General features: G+C 41.2%; 1 protein-coding gene across 5 annotated transcripts in view; it reads left to right on the top strand.

The window, feature by feature from the left end:
- Positions 1-23,440, top strand: part of gulp1a (GULP PTB domain containing engulfment adaptor 1a) — a 138,244-nt gene that overhangs the window by 67,656 nt on the left and 47,148 nt on the right. For 4 of the 5 annotated variants that reach the window (XM_079666527.1, XM_079666523.1, XM_079666528.1 and 1 more), the window contains exon 2: positions 700-785. The exons of the other annotated variant lie outside the window; for it this stretch is intronic. The gene's annotated coding sequence lies outside the window, so the exon portion shown is untranslated. The remainder of the gene's footprint in view (positions 1-699; positions 786-23,440) is intronic. 5 annotated transcript variants of the gene reach the window in all.

The raw sequence follows: 23,440 nt of genomic DNA, 5'->3' as shown, positions 1-23,440 counted from the left end.
AGCGCTCCAGCACATTGTACTTGATAGGCTAAGCAGGCCAGCTAACCAATCAGAGCAGACTGGGCTCTGGTTTCAGACAGAGGGTGAAAAGAGGTGCTGCAGTACAGGCAGTATGAGAAAAATAAAGAGCTTTTTGAACATTAAAGCATGTAAACATGTCCTATTAGAGGAACTAATTACTAATCTGAACTTGAAATTAGCTTAATAGGATAATTTTAACTCGACATTTCTCCTGTAGACCTGTCTATGGTATTAAAGTGTTTTTAAGGTGCTTTGGATAAAAGCATCAGATAATGTGATTACATTTTTCTTTTTGGACAAAGAATATTCTTAATGTGTCTGAATTATTCTGTTTTTGAAGTTTGGTTAAAAAAGCTGTAAATGAAGGAAAAGAAGAAAAACATCAACATCCTAGGTGGACTTGTGAAAGCTACTACAGTTAGGTAGAAAAACAATCTTTGACGGTGTAAACAGAAAAACTAAAATCAGCTCAGCATTATGCATCTGTCACAGCCTTAATTGCGACTCAAACACGCGGCAATTTCTTTCAATGTTCTCCCGCTAAATGGGAATAGTAAATAAAATTCAGACAAATAAATAACTGTATTAAATGGCTTAATGTAATCAGCACAGGGTCGACTTGCAGCATCAGCTCTCTGAAAGCTTGATTCTGAAGTGTGTTTTTTTCTCGTCTCGCAGAAGATGCAGCACTAATGAGCTCCCACCAGCCTTTAGATGAGTGAAGCACAACAAAGAAACCTGAACATCAACAGCGCCCAGTAACAGTAAGCAACCTTATCTGTCTCACTGCATTTATCAATATACACCACCATTGTATATTATTATAACCCCCTCAAATTAAAATCCCCATCCGCCTACATCCTCCCACTACACATGCACCTGTTTATTGTTCAGTGATTTTCTGTGTGATTATACAAAAAAGAGTGGCTGTGGCATATGCTTACACTCAGCTCTGACACAGCGCTGTGTATATTCCTGTCAGGCTCTCTTTGCTCTGTGATATAACATAAACAGGAACGAGGTGACATTTTGATGCCATCCTTCTTATCTTCTTCCTACATACATGCTTGGCAGTTATTTTTCTGCTCTCTACTTTAAATAGCAGTATGTAAATTCCTACACTGCCGGTACAAATCACATCATAGGATAGACACTTTAAAGGGGCCCTATTTAGCTTTTTGGGGGGTTGTCCCTTCTTGTAGTGTTATATAGGTTTTACTTCCGTAACATAGGGACATCACCATTTAACACTCACGCTTGGATTGGCTACCACTCCAACGCATTGTACATGATGGGGCGGGACATCTCTAAGCGGTTGACCAATCACAACAGAGCTGGTTAACTAACCATTCATAGCAGACTGGGCTCTGGTTTCAGACAGAGGGTGAAAAGAGGTGCTGCAGCTTTTTGAACGCTAAAGCATGGAGACATGTCACAGTAGAGGCACATAGTACTAACATGAAGCTGAAAAAGATAAGAATATGTCCTATTTTTAAAACAGAATTATGTCCATTACTGCAGTGTCATGTTCTTCACATTGGTGCCACAAATACTTATCGTTATTTGCAGCATTAATGTTTATCGAACAAGTTATTTGCACTACTAATATTAATCAGATATCAAAGAAGATATAAAATGTCATGCATCTTTCCATTAGTAATGGTTAAATGTATGGACATGTAAAAGCATTATTTTGCTCATGTGAGTGCAACAAAATCAAGCTGTATGTTTGTTTAGGAATTCACTAAAGATCAATGACTATATGTATGATTAAATAAGTGAGGAAAAAGAAAACATTACACATTATAATACTCTCTGTGTCACAGTTCATTGTGACAGGCTTCTGTCAGATACGGAGTGTGTGAAGTGCTGAAAGAAATATTCAGAAAATACTTCACTATAAATGTAAGTCCTGCATTCAAACCCTTTATTAATTTAATATGTAACTTGTATCGAAATATATTTAAATATCCGTAGCATTTGCCAAAGGTTAAAGGTGGGGTATGTAATTTTGGAGAAACCAGCTCGAGTGCGCTAGAATTTGAAAGTACTCTACCGGAAAAAATATGCCTCTTCCTTCAGACTTCCTTACAGAGCCCCTCCTCCAACACACACGGACACGCACATGACCAATGAGGGCACGAGATAAGTTTGTGCACAGATGGAAGGCTGGCAGGCAGGTAGGCCATCCAGTTACTTTAGCCGGGCCTGCTCAGATGATTGGTCGTGCTTTTTACAACGCTACGGCTTCCACAGATGAAATTCTTTTATGTGTTTTTTGTCAAAGCATTTAATATATCCATTGCTATCGGGATGTTAAGAGCATTCCATGCAATATAACAAAAAGTGTTTCTGAAATAAATTACATACCCCACCTTTAAGGTACTAATTTTGCTGTAAAATGTTCAGTGAAGATGTGTTTATTAATATTACTGCTGCAAATGTTCTTTATTATATATAAATATATATATATATATATCTTTCTTATACACTGTTGGGTAGTTTATTCTACAGCAATGTATACAATTCTATAAGATCATCATACTGTAATTGTTTTTAACTCAACACGTTGGGGACGGAAATGTGTAACTATGAACTAAAGCTGATATAGTGGACTGTATAGTAGTATAAAGTACCATAATTAGAATTACTCAAGTAAATCACATGTACCTCAAATGTATACCTAGGTACTGTTCTTGAGTAGATGTACTTTGGTACACGCTATAACTGACCGTCTTTCAATAAAAGGCATTATTTCAGAGGCAGTGATAAAGAGGCAGACTAAAGGAGTGCAGTGGAGTTGAAGCTTTCATGTTTTATTGCATTAAGAATGAGAAAGTGGTATGAAATGTGATCAACTTTTTTTGTTTACTGGTGTGCTCTATAGCAGCTTTTCGCTTTCCAACTCCAGAGGGACCGTATGCATGGTGGCAGAGGTGCTTTATCCTATCTGTGACTGGCTCCTCTACTTCTTATTATATTTTCATTTAAAGTAAACATGATCCAAACCGTTGTTCCTTATCGAGCCTCCCAGTTTAGTCACGACATGTAAAACAGTCAGACATTAAAATATTGCTCGGTATAAATCATTTTTTTCAGATTTTATGTTGAAGCTCAGAAATGCCTTATCACGCAGAAACAGAAGTGTAGATTACAAGTGAATTATCGAGGGAGGATTGGGTCATAAATGGGCCATTGAATTCCCTCTTTAAGATTTATGAGTGTGTTCCATCAGCTAAAAGAGGCATTTTTATTCCCTGTGAAACATGCTGGCAATCCTGAGGCAATCGCACATGTATTTGCTACCTGCAGTGTATTACACAGAATTGCTTTCTGCCTCACTGGTACTAAGATTTTCCTTTATTTCTCAGTAGAATTGGCCTTGTTGACACTTTGAAAACTTATTTACATCTCAGAATCTGAAAGGGTTTGAAAGGGTATATTCTAGATAGGAGATCAAAGAGAAATGTTTTTCGTGTTGGACTTTAAAAAGGCAGTGAACACCCTTGTTGCCGTCTGTAATAAACTATTAGAATCCATTCATTATGGATAATGCCTACCTGAGGCCGAAAGGGACGGACGTGCTACAACTTCCAAAAACACTTACATTGGGAGAAACATGCTGCACTTTCAAAAACGATGCAAATATAAAAACCCAAATGTGCCAAAACACATGCAAATAAAGAAACATCTTCACCAACTTGACCAAACATGCATAAACCAAAAGCTGTAAATACAAATCGCTGCAGAAGCTCAAAACCAAATGGAAAAGGGGACACTAGAAAGGAACACATTATTTTTTAAAGTGCTGTTCGTGTTTCCCGATGTAAGTGTTTTGGGCAGTTGGAGGGCGTTTGTAACTGTTGGCCACTCAAGATGGCCCTTAACAGATCTTTGAAATCTATATCTATCTCTGACACAATGATGTGTCTTTTACTCTTGACAGTGAATAACACTCATGTTTACTGCCAACATAAAAGTAACACCGTGGGCTGTTGCTGATGTTGCTAGACCCTATTTGCTTTAAAGATTGTTTCCAGAGTAGAATCTTGTACATTTGCTTGATTGTCAGTTAATATGTCATTATTGAAAATTAAACCATTCAGATATTATCGCCATACTCACTGCTACATACCAGTGAAATATATATATTTTTGAAATGCTTATTTGCTTTGAGTGAAATATAGAGACTAGGGGTGTAATGGTTCACAAACATTTCGGTTAGGTACGTACCTCGGTTTTTAGGTCGAGGTTCGGTTTGTTTTCGGTACAGCAGAAAAGATTATCACAAAACATAAAATACGTTTTTTTTTTTTTTTAAATAATTATTAAACTGTGAATAATGTATTCACTCAAATAAATACAAAATATAATAAAATAAACATTAAGGTGCAGCATTTCGATGAACTGAAATAATCTTTATTTGAACTGTACTGTACTAGTACCTAAGCAGCCAGTTTGACATTATGACTTGCTTGTCATTGTATTTTCATGTGTTTTTTAGAAAAATTAACTCGTCCACATTGCTTGCCAAAAGGGCAGATCTGCTAGCACTAACAATGTCTCCTGCTGTGGAGAACACCCTCTCGCTAGGGACAGAGGTAGCAGATACAGCCAGGTAGCGCTTTGCTAACATGGCAACATAAGGATATTTGGCGTTTGTAATAGCTTTGGCTCGGTCTGAACGTTGTGTGAGTGGTGGAGGCTTAAATGCTAGTGGGAGTTGGGTTTGCATTTCAGTCTTTTTTCTTTTGGTACCGGTGATATTCATGTTCGGTGATGCCTTTTCAAATGAGTGTGCAAGTTTGATGCATTGCCAGCCGCGTAACCAATTTTAGTTGAACAATGCCGACAAACAGCTTTGGGTTGGTCCACCTGTCTTTGTCCGTCATCCTTGTACGTAACTGCGAAACCAAAAGTTCCCAGACCGGAGACTTCAATGATGCTGGAGGATTTTCGTGCTCAACTTTATCTGCGTTCGCCATTTCGACAGTTCCTCAAATGACTGACTAAACTTGAATGCATTCCTGTGACCAGCTCTCATAGTGTGCCTCTCGTCCAATGAAATGACTTGGTCGCTCTATGACGCGTTGAACCCAATGTGAGCAAATTACTCTGAATGCTGCGACGCAGCACCTGAGATTACGGTACAAATACCGTTACACCCCTAGTTGAGACCCATTTCAAACTCATGACAGTACAATAAATTGGTTAATTTAGAAGAAATATCCCGTCATGACCGAAAGAACGAGATCGTGGATACAAGTGGCCGAGATGGGTTTTCTCCGCAGGGTGGCTGGTGTCTCCCTTAGGGATAAGGTGAGAAGTTCAGTCATCCGGGACGGACTTTGAGTTGAACCGCTCCTCCTTCGCGTCGAAAGGAGCCAGTTGAGGTGGTTCGGGCCCCTAGTAAGGATGCCACCTGGGTGCCTCCCTAGGGAGGTGTTCCAGCTGAGAAGAGACCAAGGGGTAGACCTAGGACCAGGTGGAGGGATTATATCTCTTCGCTGGCCTGGGAGCGCCTTGGGATCCCCCAGTCAGAGCTGGTTGATGTGGCCAGGGAAAGGAACGTTTGGGGCTCTCTGCTGGAACTGCCACCTCCGCGACCCAACCACGGCTAAGCGGGAGAAGATGGATGGATGGATAGGAGAAATATGCAGACGTTTTAATGATTTGTTTTCACTTGTCAGAAGGAAATCATTCTCCTTTATTTCTTTGTAGAAATGGCCTGGTTTACACCTTAAATTCGTATTTGAGTGTCCAAGAGAGTTTGAAACTGTGTAACATAGTTTTGGATTTAAAAAAGGCTGTTGCACTTGTTCCTGTCTGTAATCAAACACAAGAATCCATTTATTATAGATGATGGCCCTTGACAGATCCATGTGATCTATGTCTAAAACTGATGATGTGTCTCGTACCCATCAGTGATACACTACTTTTAAAAAAGGCACTCTATTCAGCAAATATGGAACTTGCTACTTCAGCAACAGCCCACATAGTTAGTTATATGCCTATATAATTTGTCTTGCACATTATATGACATTTCCAAATAAATATCTTTAAAGGCTGTTTTCTCTAAATTCGTTATCTCTAAATTCGTGTTTTCATATTCTGAGTGAGCAATCTCCCAACCCAGTCTCACGGCATTTCGTGTTATAGTCACGACATTTAATCTATTGATTCGTGTTCACCAACACGATTTTCCCCTTTGTTTCGTGTAAAAAGCTATGTATTTAGATTGATAGTATGTTTCGTGCCTGCACCACGTCTTTTTGTCCGGTCGGGTCTTGAAAGACCGGAAGCTGTGTGGTTCATAAAAACATGTCTTTACTCAATATCAAGCCACGATTATTGTTTTGATTTTAAATCGTATAATGTCTGACTTTTTTTGCCGTCCACAAGGAAAATAAATGGGGTTCAGAGCCTCAGAATACTGAAATCTGTATTTTTTTAAATATTGTTTTCCTTCTAATTTGTTATTATTTACATTGCTTTTAAAATCGTTCTGGGTGACACAGATTTTTTTTTAAATCGTGTTGGTAAACAAGAATCAATAAATTAATTACTATAACACAAAATGCCGTGAGACTGGGTTGAATCTCCACTTACTAACACTTACACAAACCACTCTTTACCCTCTGTTTCCATTCCTATCTATATTCTGAAGGATTTTACAAGAGGTTTTTTTTAATGTATTATTCATAGAAAGTGTTATTCCTACAGACAGCTACATCTGTCGACAGTATTACTATTTACTGATTTATGTAGTGAAACAAAAACATATCCACAATTCCATCTTGTTGAGCTCATAGGTCTTGAATGTACAATCCCTCATTTAAAACGGCTCCTTCTTAATTTCTTAAGTGGATGAAGGGTTAATAACTTCATTGGGTTCATCAGGTGGGCATCGTCGTCCTTCCTCAGTGTTTCATTGATGACAGGCCCACGACTCCTCCAGAGGGCTCAAGGTGCTGGTTACCTTGCAGCCCAGTTGGAATCCCTCCTTTTCAGCCACAGCCAGGTGCTACCTAGGTCAGCAGCTTCTGCCAGCGACTTGACGGCCTGTCAGAGTTTCTGCCCTCGTACACCCGTGCCTTTCAGAAGCCTGGTGGTCGATGCAGCCGACCTCCACTCTGTGTTTTCCAGCCTGGTTGTACTGCTTTGGCCTCTATGTCTGAGGATTTTAACCGTTTTCAATCATAGGCTTCATCAACTGCAGTCTCCTATGGTACTGTTAATTCAACAATGCACAGGGATTTTTGTGAGCTTAACTACATGATCAAATCTGGTCTGAGATTATTTAAGTTCTGAGATGTGTCCAGCTGGTTCAATTCCCTTCTTACAGAAGGCCGCTTTGGAAAGTGTCCTGCTGGAACAAATGCAATGTTAGCATCCGGATGTTGGAGGTAGGGCCTTGGTGGTAGTTCTCCTTACTTCCACGTTAATAGTAAGAACCTTGTTGTGCCTCCAGGTATAGAGGCCTTGGGACAGACTTGTTTTGCAGCCAGTGAGGATGTAAAGAAGAAACTTTAACTCTACAAAACCAACAAAAAACAAGAATTTCTGTTCTTTAAATATATAACAAGTTTTACATACATGCAACTTGCACAGAATTAAACCTCCCCAGTTGATTACTTACACTAAGAAAATGATATTTCATATTCAAAGTTTTCCCTAATGTTATGATTAAATACGTAAATGAGGCATTATCTTATCTTATCTGTGCTCATTTGCATCAAGTAGATTTGCCACAAATTGAATCCATAATGACCACCATCAAGAAATATATAATGAGTTCAGAGATTGCAGCTCATACATTTTAGTGGCCATTGCCCTGTCAGTCCCAAATTGGACTATTTTTAGCCTTGGTAGAAACTTTCATCAGAGTTACTTTTGATGATTTTGCTAAACCTCCCAAGTATTGAACCTACAAGAATATTATATATATTCTATGGTTGCCTACAAGTGCAAATGCACTATAATAACTTCAAATGAACATCAGTTTAATGCAAGAAGCTCCAAAAACAGCGGAAAGCAGAGGCTGCTAAAAAAGTGACGCACACAGCTGGGACCGGAACGCTCATTGACGTTCTGGGATTATAAAGTTGGCCAACTGTCACTGTTTGACATGTTTCCTTTTTGAGCTTCTTGCAGCGTTTCTTTATTTGCAGTGTTTTGTATTTGCAGTGTTTTATTTATGCTGGCTTTTTAGTAAAGGCTGTGCATGTTTCTTCAAGTTGGTGAATGTTTTCTAAATGCTGCATGCAGTTCTCCTAATGGAAGTGTTTTTGGCAGTTGTAGCACGTTTGCACTTATTGGCCCCTGTACTATAGGTAATATACCATAAAAGACTAAATAATTGTCTTAAGTAATAAAGGTGAATAGAGGGTTGCTTTTTTTTCCTTTTTTTTTGCTAATGGAAGTACGTTGCACCACTTTTTCTTGCTGGTTAACTACCATAAAGAGTGAAAACTATTCTACCTTCAGATCTTACAAAGACATCCCGCATGGATAAATACATACGAGTCAGAACAGCCTGAAACATATTTCCTTCACACCACTGAAAGGATATTTGTACTCCTTCGGATCCTTCGCATCTAAAGGATACACTAAAGATCGATGAAATGTTTGAACTTGCACATCGTATATCCCAAAGAGATGTATCGTTTACCTGGGAATATCAGTGATCTGAAGTCAAAAAGATTTGAGGCAAGAGTGTGATTCTTTCAAAGGTTGGAGTTTTTAAACTGACTTACCACCTCTGCAATCCACAACTTTTCTCTGTGGAATATGACGCGCTGTCGTGCATTATGTTCTGACATTTGTATCTTAATCTCAAAGGGAATTGGTTTTTCGCTTTACCGCACCATTGTGACGAAAAGAGAGCTGAGCCAGAAGGCAAAGCTCTCTGTCTACCGCGCCATTTTCGTTCCTAACCTCACCTATGGTCATGAAGGATGGGTCATGACCGAAAGAATGAGATCGAGGGTACAAGCGGCCGAGATGGGTTTTCTCCGCAGGGTGGCTGGTGTCTCCCTTAGGGATAAGGTGAGAAGTTCGGTCATCCGGGAGGGACTCGGAGTTGAACCGTTCCTCCTTCGCTTCGAAAGGAGCCAGTTGAGGTGGTTCGGGCACCTAGTTAGGATGCCACCTGGGCGCCTCCCTAGGGAGGTGTTCCAGGCACATCCAGCTGGGAAGAGACCAAGGGGTAGACCTAGGACCAGGTGGAGGGATTATATCTCTTCGCTGGCCTGGGAGCGCCTTGGGATCTCCCAGTCAGAGCTGGTTGATGTGGCCGGGGAAAAGAAAGTTTGGGGCTCTATGCTGGAACTGCTACCTCCGCGACCCGACCACGGATAAGCGGGAGAAGATGGATGGATGGAATTGGTTTTGTCGAATGCTTTACCTAAGACTTGACTTGTGTGCACTGTGTGTGGATATTACTGCTGAACCACTGCAATTTGTTTCCCTACAAGTCTGTTTCCTCTCTCTATTACTTTCAATCCTCATGAAGCATATCAACATTGGACTTTTTCTAAATGATGTGGTAGAAGGTTTTCCTTTAGCTCTTATGAAACATCTGGTTTGTGCATACATTTTTTACAAGGGTGTGCAATTGTGCACATTGTGTCCTAGACCTGCCTAACAGGAATAATATACCAAGTTGTTGTTGGTGATGTTCAACTTAAACTGAAGGTTAACTTCACCCCCTGTAAACATTTCGTCAAAACTAGGTTAATCCGAAAGCAAACAAACAACTTCCTTTGTTTCAAGTGCAAAGATCAAATTCCAAAGAAAGGTTAGTTACCGAACATAATTATCACCTCTGCAATGATTGAGTCACAAGGAACTTTCCCAAGAAATATAAACAATCAGTCCTAACCCAAATATGCAAACTGAATATACACCAGAAAACATTTTCCAAATACTTGTTTGTTAGGAACTGGTACATCAACTTCCGAACAGCTTAAAGAAATGGAACACGAAAAAGCACTCAGCATGACTTTTGCATGATTTCATTGTGGAGGACGACATGAAGGTTAGCGTCACAACTGGTCCCTTTACAAAAAGCAATGGGATTTTTCCATTGGATTTTGGAATTTTACAAAAAGGAAGATATTTTGGGATAAATGTACATGTGACAGGGTTCGTACGGGTGCTTGAAATCCTTGAAAATGCTTGAAATTTGACGTGGTGTTTTCAAGGTTGGGAAAGTGCTTGAATTTTGGGAATGGTGCTTGAAATTGAGATAAAGTGCTTGAAAATCTAAATGCTTTACTTTTACAATAAATTCCTGTCTGACTGAATAGTTCGCTTTTTAGATTAAAATAAAATAATTGCTTCGCTTTTACATAAAACAGCTTCGCTCAGGCCTTCCCGCGCTATGCGCGCGACCTGCAAGTGTTTGTGTTACGTGTGACCTGGGCATTCTGATGAGAGTGATAGATGACAGTATTCCAGGAGGTTGCAGTTTCAACAAGCGTTGGCTAGCAGAAGACAAATACAAGCCATGGCTAAGACGAGGGTCAAGCCCACGAGTAGCCTCCTGCAAAGTTTTCAAAAATAACGATGCGAGAGTCTGCGCTGATGAGCCACATGAAAGGTACGCCGTAGTAGAGCATTTTAGATTAGGCTAACGTTGCATGTTACGTTTATTTAAGCTAACGTTAGCGAGCTGAATAGCTAACTCAATTGAGGGATAATAATAATTGCAGGGGACAATCATTTCAGAGGAGCGTACATATGTTATGTGCGTTACAGTCGCCATTCTGTGGTGTTCAGAGGATGAAGCACTCACTTGTAATTCAACCCAGTCTCACAGCATTTCGTGTTATAGTCACGAAATATAATCTATTGATTCGACACAGAGCAATTTTGAAAGCAATGTATTTCTACTGGTAGTATGTTTCGTGCCTAAACCAAATGTGATTTGCTCTATCGAAATCTGTCACATTGACCCGAAGACACATTTTCGTTTGTATTACTGGTCTGGGGGAAGCTCGCGAGTGTGTGTATTTTTGCGTTTGTGTACCGGGGAAACACTCACAAGGAACACCGGCTGTTGTTATGCTTGCTGTGATGTTACATTAGTCCGTTCTCTGCTTGTAATTATGCCGTCACAAGCTTCAAAGTTGTATTTATCATCTGAATTTGCTGAAACAAGTTTAATATTCTGAAAGCCAATACTTTGTTTATTTGAAAACAGATGAAAGCAAACTGTCTTTTATATAAAATTGAAGTATTATACAAGTAAAACTACATTTTGCTTTAATCCCATGTAATTGTAGAATGAACATAGTCTTCCTTTGAATATGTATTTGTTAGGTGTCTTGAGTAGTCGAAATTACCTACAAATCATTGTACACATTTGTAAATATTATTTTCCACTTGTTACCATTGTGAGTCTATTTTTATGCAGCTCTGCGTGATTTTGTGGCTACAATTCACTACCAGAGGTGGAATAAGTACTCCGATAGTGTACTTCAGTAAAAGTACAAGTACTCAGATCTTGTAGTGAAAGTAGAAGTACTCAGATCTTGTACTTAGTAAAAGTAGAAGTACCAGAGTTTAGGAATACTCTGTCACAGTAAAAGTTCTGCATTCAAAATGTTCCTCAAGTAAAAGTAGAAAAGTATTCTCATCAAAATATAGTTAAAGTAGTGACAGTAAAAGTAGTCATTGTGCAGATTGGTCCATTTCAGAATAATATATATGATATGTTTTATAATGATTGATCATGAAAGTGTTCTCAAAGCTGGTGAAGGTGCAGCTGGTTTGAATGAATTTGTATACTGCAGGGTAGCTTGTGGATTTACTCCAGGTGGAACTAAAGTCTGATTTAACACTTGATTAGATTTCACATCAATCTTCCACATCTGTGAAGTAACTAAAGGTATTCAATACATGTAGTGGAGTAGAAGTACACCATTTACCTCTGACTTATGTTTACTGCCAACCTAAAAGTACCTCAAAAATAGTAATCAATAATGTATTGAAAGGTTATTTGGCTGATTGTTTTATATTGGCTCAGCCAGGTAATATGGGAGGCCCAGTCTACGTACAGATCACTAATTTTGAAATATTAAACTTAAGTTTTATTTTCTTTATTTGTTCATCCTTGTGTAGAAGACTATCACGAAACACACATTTGGTTGTTTATAGCATAAAGAACATCTGATTTAATGTGAGGTAGGGAAATAATCATTTGAGTATGTGTATATAAATATGTAATTTACAACATCTGTAAGATGCTTGAAAAGCTGGAAAATGCACCTTGAAAATTGCTTGAATTTGACTTTGGAAAAGGTGTAAGAACCCTGATGTGATGGTCAACAGAATATCTACCACATATTAACAATACTTTTATGATTTTTGAAACATAATTTGACTTGCAAGAAATAAATAGCTAATGCTATGAACAAAAAGTTGCATGACTTCACGTCAACTCCACTAAGGCGGACTCATATGTTAGGCATCCACAAGAGAACTGGAAGTGGTAAAATGCTTTCTCATTTTGGGGTTTTAAGACTCATTCCTGCACCACTCCATTGTGACGATGACATTGTTTTAGCTTCAGATTATTTACTGTGGAACAGAACCACACATTACATGACTCATTACATTTCATATACAGAGTCTCAATATAGTACTCACTTCCAGTTTAGCCTAGACTTAGAGGAAACATATGTTACCCTAAGGATATATTTAAATCTGTGCCTGTCAGGTTTGGGGAAAATAGGACCCAAGTGCAGTTAAAAAATACAAAAAAAGGTTTGTTAACAAAAAGCGAGCTTTATTATAAAAAGCCAAAGGCATGAAAAAAACAAGAAACTAATTAACAGAAACAAAACCGGGGTGCACGACAGACAGGAACAAACTTACATACGGGAACAGGCAGGAGACACGGACAAGCATGGGTGACAGGGACATGAAATGACGAACAGACATGGAGCACAGGGACTAACGACTAAATACACAGATGGGTAATCACAGGACAAGACACAGCTGGCAGGGGAGGCAGAAACACAAGGGCAACAGGGGAACACAATGAGGCACAATAAGACAAAGGAGGGAAACTAATAAAAGGAAGGCAAACAAAGGGAGTAGGATCAGACAAGACACAAGGAGGAAAACATTTCAAAACAAAGGTGGAAAACATACATCCGAAACCATGACAGAACCCCCCCCCTCAAGGGACGGATTCCAGACGTCCCAAAAAACCCTAAAAAGTCCAAAACCTCGAGAAGGGTGGATAGAGGGGGTCCGGAGGAGGGACTCGGACGGACATCCCGGGGAAAAGCATAATCCATGGAGGGGATCTCGGGCGGACGGCACGGGGGCAAGGCAGAGTTCGAGGAAGGCGTCTCGGGCAGACGGCCCGGGGGCAAGGCAGAGTCCATGGAGGGGGTCTCGGGTGGACGGCCCGGGGCAAGGCAGAGTTCGAGGAGTCAGGGGGGAGGGCTCGAGGGCGAAGACCACGGCTGGGGAACTCAGGAGGCCAGGCTTGAGGGCGAAGGCAGCGGCTGGAAGAGTCAGGAGGCCGGGCTCGAGGGCGAAGACCGCGGCACTCAGGGGACCGGGCTCGAGGGAGAAGGCCACGGCTGGGGAACTCAGGGGGCCTGGCACAAGGACGGGTAGGAGCTGGTGGAACCCCTGGCGGGACAGGCGTAGATGGGACCCTGGACGGAACATGGGCTGGTGTTAGTGGGACCCAAGACGGAGCAAGGGCTGGTGTCGATGGGACCCCAAACAGGACAGGACATGGTGTTGGCAGGAAACCCGGTGGAGCAGGTGTCGGCTGGACCCTCAACGAAACAGGTGTTGTCGAGACCCCGTCGGGACAGGTGTCGGCGGGACCCCCAACAGGTCAGGGTACGGAGTTGGCAGGACTCCCAACGGAACCCCAAACGGAACAGGACATGGGGTTGGCAGGACCCCAACAAAAGAGGTGTCGGCTGCACTTCCAACAGCACAGGACATAGGGTTGGCAGGACAGTAGTCGGCGGGGCCTCCAACGGCACAGGACATAGGGTTGGCAGGACCCCCGGCAGAAGAGTAGTCGGCGGGACCTCCAACGGCACAGGACACAGGGTTGGCAGGACCCCCAGCAGGAGTGTAGTCGGTGGGGCCCCCAACGGGACAGGACACAGGGTTGGCAGGACCCCCTGCAGGAGAGTAGTCGGCGGGGCCTCCAACGGCACAGGACCTAGGGTTGGCAGGACCCCCGGCAGAAGAGTAGTCGGCGGGACCCCCAACAGGACAGGACATGGAGTTTGGCAGGACCCCCAGCGGAACCTCCAATGGCACTTGAGGAGGGACTTGAGTAGGGATTGGAGAGGGGACTTGAGATGCAACTCGAGAGGAAACTCGAGAGGTGACTCGAAAGGAGACTTGAGAGGGAACTCGAGAGGTGACTTGAGAGGAGACTCGAGAGGACACTCGAGAGGAGACTTGAAAGGAGGCTTGAGAGGGAACTCGAGAGGGAACTCGAGAGGGAACTCGAGAGGAGACTCGAGAGGTTAATTGAGAGGGGACTCGAGAGGGGACCTGAGAAGGAACTTGAGAGGGGACTCGAGAGGAGACTTGAGAGGGGACTCGAGAGGAGACTTGAGAGGGGACTCGAGAAGAGACTCGAGAGGAGACTTGAGAGGGGACTCGAGAAGAGACTCGAGGGTGGACCTGAGAAGGAACTTGAGAGGAGACTCGAGAGGGGACTCGAGAGGGGATTCAAGAGGTGACTCGAGAGGGGACTCAAGAAGGAACTCGAGAGGGGACTCGAGAAGGAACTCGAGAGGGGACTTGAGAGGGGACTCGATAGGAGACTTGAGAGGGAACTGGAGAGGTGACTTGAGACGGTCGGTACGCCGACAGGACACGGGGAGCTGGCGTCGGCCGGTTTGCCGACAGGACTCGGAGAGCTGGCGTCGGCCGGAGAGCCAACAGGTAACGAGGAGCCGGAGTCGGGACCATGGCTGCTGGGCCCGGTACTTGAGCCGGAACCATGGCTGGAACTGGGGCCGGAACCATGGCTGTATGGGCCGGTTCTGGAGCAGGGACCATGGCTGCTGGGGCCGGCACTGGAGCCGGAACCATGGCTGCTGGGGCCAGGACTGAGGCTGGAACCATGGCTGCTGGGGCCAGGACTGAGGCTGGAACCATGGCTGCTGGGGCCAGAACTGGGGCTGGAACCATGGCTGCTGGGGCCAGAACTGGGGCTGGAACCATGGCCGCTGGGGCCACGGCTGGAATCCTGGCCTTGCCTCTCCTAGAGACCTTTTTGGAGGCTCCGTGGACCTCCTAAGGCAAGGCGGGATCCCAAGAAGGGGTTTGAGGCTTGAGGCTGGCATTCAGGGCTGCTAGTAAAAATGCTTAGCTTCTCAGGCAACAAGCCCCTAAGCCAGGGCCTGCTGTCAACCTCCCTGCGTGCCTTGTTAAGGGCAGCCTCTTTGGTCTCTCTGGATGAGGCCCTCCTCCAGTCATTGAAAATCCACTCCAGATTGTATTTAAGCTCATAAAGCTCTTGGCTAAATGAAAAAACTGCTGGGTCCATACTGATCTGTTCGTACTGTCAGGTTTGGGGAAAATAGGACCCAAGTGCAGTTAAAAAAATGTATGTTAACAAAAAGCAAGCTTTATTATAAAAAGCCGAAGGCATGAAAAAACAAGAAACTAATTAACAGAAACAAAACCGGGGAGCACGACAGACAGGAACAAACTTACATACGGGAACAGGAAGGAGACACGGACAAGCATGGGTGACAGGGACATGAAATGACGAACAGACATGGAGCACAGGGGAAGACAGGACTAAATACACAGAAGGGTAATCACAGGACAAGACACAGCTGGCAGGGGAGGCAGAAACACAAGGGCAACAGGTGAACACAATGAGGCGCAATCAGACAAAGGAGGGAAACTAATAAAAGGAAGGCAAACACAGGGAGTAGGATCAGACAAGACACAAGGAGGAAAACATTTCAAAACAAAGGTGGAAAACATACATCCGAAACCATGACAGTACCTGTATGTATGCATGTAGTCAACACTGAAAGAATACATTTGGACCTTGGCTGTGGTTGTCCATCTTTCTAACTTTGCTTTTGAGTAGAATCTAACTCAACACTGGTCTAATTTCCCCAAAACCTGGAGGGATGAAGCATCTTTGAACTTCCACCGTTCAAAACGTAATGTGCTTAAGAAGAGGATCTTTGAGAAAAACGTAAAATTTTTTTAACTCCGACATAGTGTAATCATAACATGTTATATGGACAGATGAAATCAATTGCTGTCCTCTGTTGGTTTTTAGAATATTACAACAATTAACTCAAAGGGATCGGTAGTTCATAAGTGAAACGTTTGTTAGCATACAATCCATATTTGGTCTGGAACTAGAACCTACTTCATGCAAACCTTTTCACCCCTTTGCCGTCCCTGCTAGGGAGGTGGTACTTTTCTGGGGAGGAAAAGGTTCCAATTTCTGATTGGCTGGGCGAATTGCAAACCACGCCCCGTAAAACTCCGAAAGGTTTTGTGAAGCCGCCATTTTATTTGCTCACATTAGCATTATTAGCATTAGCCCAGCGCACTAACGGAGAGAGACTAACTTATGGCAGCACAAAATAAAACGTGGGAGCGGTGGAGATGAGGAGGTGTCGGCGCTTCTGGCGAATTACCCGGGACTTCGAGGGGCGATTTTTGGGTGGCAGTATACGCCGTGAAGTTGTTTGCGGCCTGCCAGTAAACCCAAAGCAGAAGAAGAAGAAGTGACGTCAGCGGCTTCATTTGCGTAATCCTCCCTCAGGGACTTATTCCGGTGTGAATGCAATCTACTAGATAGTTCCAGGAGCTAAAGAGTTCCGGGAACTCTTCCTGGGAAAAGTACTCGGTGTGAAAGCGCCTCTCGTCAGAGTAGAGAACTCACTATACTGTCGAACTATTGGCACTTATAGTGAAGCTGTATTGATAAAGCGTTATTATATAAATGTCCAAAGTACAGTTTTGCTTTTCACACCATAGCTGAAGCTTGTGTATCTTTGATTTACTGAGGGATAACTCTTATACATCCACACAGGATTTTATTGAAATACAAAATAATCTGTTCCTCCCTGACTTGTTTGCAAATACCTAATACAAAATGTGTGTCTCTCACATTCAGCCCTCCAATTTAAGCTGATCACCCTCAATGATGTCCTCTGAAAGACTTCTGTTTTCTGCGAAATTGTTCAGTAGCTTTTGTAGCTAAATAATGTTAATCCTGTGAATTTGCCAGACTACAACATGAAACTATCTTTGCTAAAAGCACTAAGAGTGTGTGTGTGTGTGTGTGTGTGTGTGTGTGTGTGTGTGTGTGTGTGTGTGTGTGTGTGTGTGTGTGTGTGTGTGTGTGTGTGTGTGTGTGTGTGTGTGTGTGTGTGTGTGTGTGTGTGTGTGTGTGTGTGTGTGTGTGTGTGTGTGTGTGTGTGTGTGTGTGTGTGTGTGACAAAGCAAGCATTTAAACTAACTATAATTTAAGATGAGCAACTACTAATAAACTCTTCTTAATTTAACATTTGGTCACACAAAGAGTGTCAAAACTCAAAGAAAAATACTGCATAGCATTTTTCTGTGAAACACATTAGTATACCTCCTTGCACATTACTAAAAAAAATGCCAAGAGAAACCTGTTGAAGTTATTCCGAAGGCTTTTGATACTTTACAGTTAGAAAAAGACTGTTTGTCTTGATGTACTTGCAATATATTTTTGTGTACAGATGTCTAATACTCTATATATTAGAATATGTTATTATCACAACAGGGATTGCATTTGTATCATTCTATGGAAAAGGTATGCAAATGCTTTTCAGAGAGAGTCTTGTTTCTGACCACCTGATAAATAAAAGTAAAATACTCTTTTAGCTCTGTTTTGATCAACCTCATCATGCTACAAATGCTGCCATTTGAAAACCACCGTGGATAACCCAACCAAATAGTATTTTGCAATCAGATTTAGCCATTGCAGTGATTGGGTCTTATCACATGTAAACAACACTCTGATTTGGATGAGGTGATCTGAAACTACAACGCCATGGACAAATGAAGGATATCGCCCTGTTTCACACTCAACGAGTGTGTGCATGTGGCATTCTGTTTACTGCTGTTTAGTGATGAGGTTGATCCAACCTGAGTCAATATTGTGGTGCCTTTCAAAAGAAACACATTTTAAAGAGGTTTTTCTCTTGTAACTTTAATCTAAGATAAATTCAGATTGATTTCTTGCAAATCTATTATTTCGTTGTATCAGAATATTTTAGTTTTTCTCTTGGAATATTACCCACCTCCCTAAATGTATGTAATACATAGTTGTAGAAGCGTCTACATCAACGTCTGAAGGAAAAGGGGTTAGAGAACTAAAACGTTGAGTTGCACTCTAAAAAAGTGCAATAAGATGCTAAAAGAGGCTAAATACACACAAAAGAAACGATTACAAAGTGAAAAAGATTAAAATAGTCTAAAATAAGGAAAAATAGACTATTTTTTTAATTGTTAACTTAAAGAAATTGTTTATTTATTTCAGTTTTCACCGCTCTTGAGCTGGTTAAAGCAACCAGATCAGGTCATAACCAAATAACTAGCTATTCTTCAGCTTTCACTAATGCTGCTGTTGGGTCCTTCTACTCCTTCTGTCACTGTGGAATAAGTTGGCGTTTTCAGGATCCCTGTTGATGAAAAACTGAAGTTTATACCAATAGTACAACATGACAGATATTATATGACCTTTTGGGCTGTCTAGAGCGAGTGTGTTTCTCTGCAGTGACAACACGAACACCCGGTGTCTCATAATATTGCTTAGCTTGTCTCTTTTAATTAGCTTCCTAGTGTAGATTCAGCTAAAAAAGGGCAGTTCATGACCTATTGAGTTTTCATGTTCTACAGTTTGGAGGCAAATTGATCTGTGTGACGTGTTTCTATTTTAAATGAGAGTCAATGCACTTTGCCTACCAACAACTCACTGCTTTTTTACAATGAGAACATTCTATAGATTGCTCTCCAGGTGACATGATGTTTTACTTGTAAACATGAGCTGAGTATACTAGTATGGCACTTAATTTTTCCGCCATTACAGTACATCAGTGGTTCTCAAATGGGGGTACACGCACCCCTAGGGGTACGTGAGAGAAAAAAACATAATTATGCATTTAAACAAACTACTTATAGTAGATTAACTACTTTATTCAAAAGTTTACAGTAATTCTGGATAATAAAATGGGATAAATAAACAGGGTTCTCTCTTTTCCTCTCTCCTGACAGCCCGTCAGTCTCGTGCAGCTCGCTGAACCTGTAATAATTGACCCGACAGTAAAGAATAAATATATGTATAACTAGTTTAGCTAGTTCCAGAATATATAGATCAGTTCAATGCAACTAATGTCGTCTTGTGGCACATGTCCACTGCAACGGGGTAGCCCCGTTTAAGCACCCCTAAGCATCCTTGCTCAGGCCTCGGGCTGCCTCGCTGGCCGTCCGAGACCGTGGCGCATTTCCATTACAGTTTAGGACCTGGGGCAGCAACGCAGTGTAGGCGGGGCGATCGGCTTTTTGGCTGGCTTTTTGGGCGGAGCGACTCTGAGTAAAACAGCAGTGGCGTCATCTTCAATGCGACACAACTCACAAAACACACACAACAATGGAGGATGTTGTAGCTCCTCCGTTTACAAAAATGCTGTGTATAAAAATGCTGCAAGCTTGCTTATAGATATATACTGTATGCGACGTTAGGGATGATCTCGCGCGCGATCTTGTGACGATTCTCTCTGACCAATCAGCAGTCGAGAGTGTTGACGTCACTAGTTCAGCCCTGGCCTGATAGAACCACGATTTTATGGGGCCGGAAAAAGTACCCGCTAGCCGGTGCTACGCTATATGGAAAGGCCCCCAAAAACTGGCCTGACCGCTTGAGGACGATTAAGGACGCTTAAACGGAGCTACCCGCTGCGGTGGAAATGCGCCATTAGTGTTATTGCATGATGTTAAAATTGGTTTTCCATGAATTTAGTGATGGATTGTATACATTTGAAATGTAGCATTTAAGTGTTTCTCAGTTACAATGTTGTTGTTTTAATAAATCAGACACTGATGGTGCAGTGCTGTACTGTACCTCTTTATATAGGCATTTGTTCCCTAACAAATTGTTTTGCGCTGATCAGGGGGTACTTGGCGGAATTATTTTCAAAGGGGGTACATCATTGAAAAAAGTTTGAGAACCACTGCAGAACATGATATAGCCCATACAAATCTCATCTGTTTGGCAGCTGTACTATCTGTTATATAATATAATACCCTATACATGAAAAGCTTCTGGGCCTCTAAATATTTAAGATCTAGCTTTTTAGAATATTCTGATTGTTGAAGTAGCAAATTAGAGCCTCATGTCTTCCTGTAGAAAATGTTTAATGTCTAAAGACTTTTCCCAATCACTTCAACAAAATTCTTGAAGCAGTCTAACGGCTGCTTGAGGCACTACACTTCCTGAGAACAACTTTAGCTTTGGTGGTTTCCCCTTTGCACTTCTCTAGGTATTATGTTCCAAATGGCCTTTTTCTACTTTGAGTACGTACTGCAGCTCTCCTTAAAAAAAGTGGGTATGCTGCATGCCATGTGCATACAATTGGGACGCACTACTTAGTCATGACTTTGCGCCTTTGACCTTCTGGCTCATATATCTGTCGCAATCTTTAGCGCGAAATTACGATGAACTGTCATTAGGCTGTCTGCTCTCTAGGCGGCTCGTTCAATGTGAACTTTCTTCGGCTGTGCAGAGGATGGTGGTTAAGAATAGCAAGAAAAGATTCCTGGTTGCATATTTTTAAATACAACAGGAGACAGAACGATATCCAGGCATTTTTTAACATCCGTTGGGAAATACTCAATCATTTGTATGGCTTTATAAATGGTATGGCAGTATAATAATTGGAATGCATACATGGGTTATGAACAAATATAATTAAGTCAATACTTCCAATATTTGGTTGAGGCAACCAATTTAGTCCTGCATATTGGATTGAGATCAAGAATTGAGTAATATTGTTTATTAGTACTCATTTAAACGCTTCCCTGACATGAACATTTTTGCTATTTTTGAGCAACCTGCTAGCATCATGCAAGCTAAATCAGCCTTTTAATAATTTAGATGTTTAGTTATGGGGCTCGACAAATATTGAATGGTTTGATTTTAGATTTGGTAAAGGATGGATGCATAGATTTTCTCTTTAAGCGTCATCATAAGATCAACATTTAAATGCATGAATTACTTTCAAAACTAATGACACTCCAATCAGCCTTGGTTGTGCTTTTTGCTCAGTGCTTATTAGCAAGTATTGGCATGCACGCTCAATTAAAAAGGTGTCCATATTAAACATTACGTCTACTGAACATAAGCATGTCAACCATTATTATATACAGCTTCACAGTAGGGATGCATATCGTTGACTTTTTTACGATACCGATACCGATACCACTGAACGATACCGATACTCAACCGATACATATCGTGATACTTTGAAAATGTATCATCCCACAATTACTCCCATGAAGCGCTTTACGATATAGTCAAATGTGATATTACATTAAATTGTGGGACTTCTTGGACCTTTTAGTAATGAACAAACAATGAAAAATACATTAAAAATATGAAGAAAACCGATTATGGAATATCTTTTATAACACCCGCCATCAGGTGTGCCGCGTGAATAGCACATCTTGTCAATGGGAACAGACCGTTATAGCACCGTTATAATTAATGTTAAACCCAAGATTCGACTAGAGAACAAATAAATAATAGAATAATGGTCATGAGATCTCGGCATTGCACAAACAAACAAATCTCATCTTTAAAATCAACATTTTCCTTCACTGGTGAGAGAAAACAAATCCCATCACAGTTCATTTGTGGGACTTACCTTTCTAGTATTGAACAAACAATGAAAAATACATAAAATATGAAGAAAAACGATTATGCAATCTATTTTATAACACCTCACGGACCACGGACTCACTTTTAAAATAATATATATATTTTTTTACATTTATTTATTTATTTGTAAGTATCGAAACCGGATCTGATTTCGTTACGGTATACCGTAGCCACCAGTAACCGGTATTTCGGTAATACCGGATACCGGTATGCATCCCTACTTCACAGACCATATAGTTAGATCATATTTTCAATACACTTTTCTGTGTTTATGTTGCACGTGATTGGCAGTTGAACAAATCCTGCCTTTTATGATTGAAGTTTAAAAAATCTGAGTTTCAGGGAATGATTTGATAACAAGCTTTGTGAGACCACTTGCAGGGATGACTGTGCTTGTTCTTCCTACTCGGTCTTGTTACAAAGATGAACAGACTACATTGACAATGATAAAAGGACAAAACAGTGCTTCTAAAGTCCGGTCTCAAAATCTAGAGTTCAAATAATTACCTTTTTTATTACGCAGTATAACCAGAAATGTAAACCCATTTCATTCCTGCTACTTGAGGCTTTGATTCAAGAACCGGTAAATCCTTTTATAACAACGTTTGCCTGTGGTAATGTAGTTAAGTGTGTTCAAAGCAATAGTGTTGGATAGGAATTATAGCTTTTACGCTACAGTCACAATAACTATTGGTGCAGTGAGTGGTGCAGGGATGTTCACTATCGCCATGCCAACTGGAAATACACAGTCTGTACCACCGCTACTGTGCATTACTGCTTAGATGGAACACAAATCATGTGGAGGCTGCAAATCTCAATGAAAATGCACTGAGACGCTTCTCATTGAGATGCACATTCCTGCTTCTCCACCCCCTCCCCACACAAACATCCAAGCCAGGAGTGAAATAATTGGATTCTTCTGAAGTTGTGTAAACGTGTAAACTATAAGGACAGTAAACATGGGTGCGGAAAGAAGATAAAGATTTATATTTTATTTCTGTGTAGTTATTTATCCTATTGTTCACTATAACACTATTAAAGGGGACCTATCATGCAAAATCCACTTTGTCATGTCTTTTATACATAAACATGTGTCCCCTCTGTGTAAAGATATACTGAAAGTTTCAGGAAAAAATATGGGCTGAAACAGAGGGGATTATGGGATGCTACAATGATCTGTTTGGTATTTCTGCCAAACACTTCAGAGACATGTTTTGTATATATCTGAGAACTATAATATATTGATGAAAAACAGTATAATAGGGGACCTTTAAAGCTGACTTTTTTTCCTTGTATATTTTGCTTACCATAAACAATGAAAAAATATGATGCCGTTGCCTAGTTACCAAACAAAGTCTGGAAAGATGACTCATTGAAATTGTTTTCAACAGTTGACCTATATGCGTTGCAGTTGTTGTGTCTGTCATGCTACTTTAGCTGCAATCTTGAACTTGTTTCTATTGTTTGCAC

The sequence above is a fragment of the Notothenia rossii genome, assembly GCF_949606895.1.
Source record: "Notothenia rossii genome assembly, chromosome: 2".
In the NCBI taxonomy this organism is placed as follows: Eukaryota; Metazoa; Chordata; class Actinopteri; order Perciformes; family Nototheniidae; genus Notothenia; species Notothenia rossii.
This window is presented reverse-complemented; position numbering and strand designations above follow the sequence as displayed.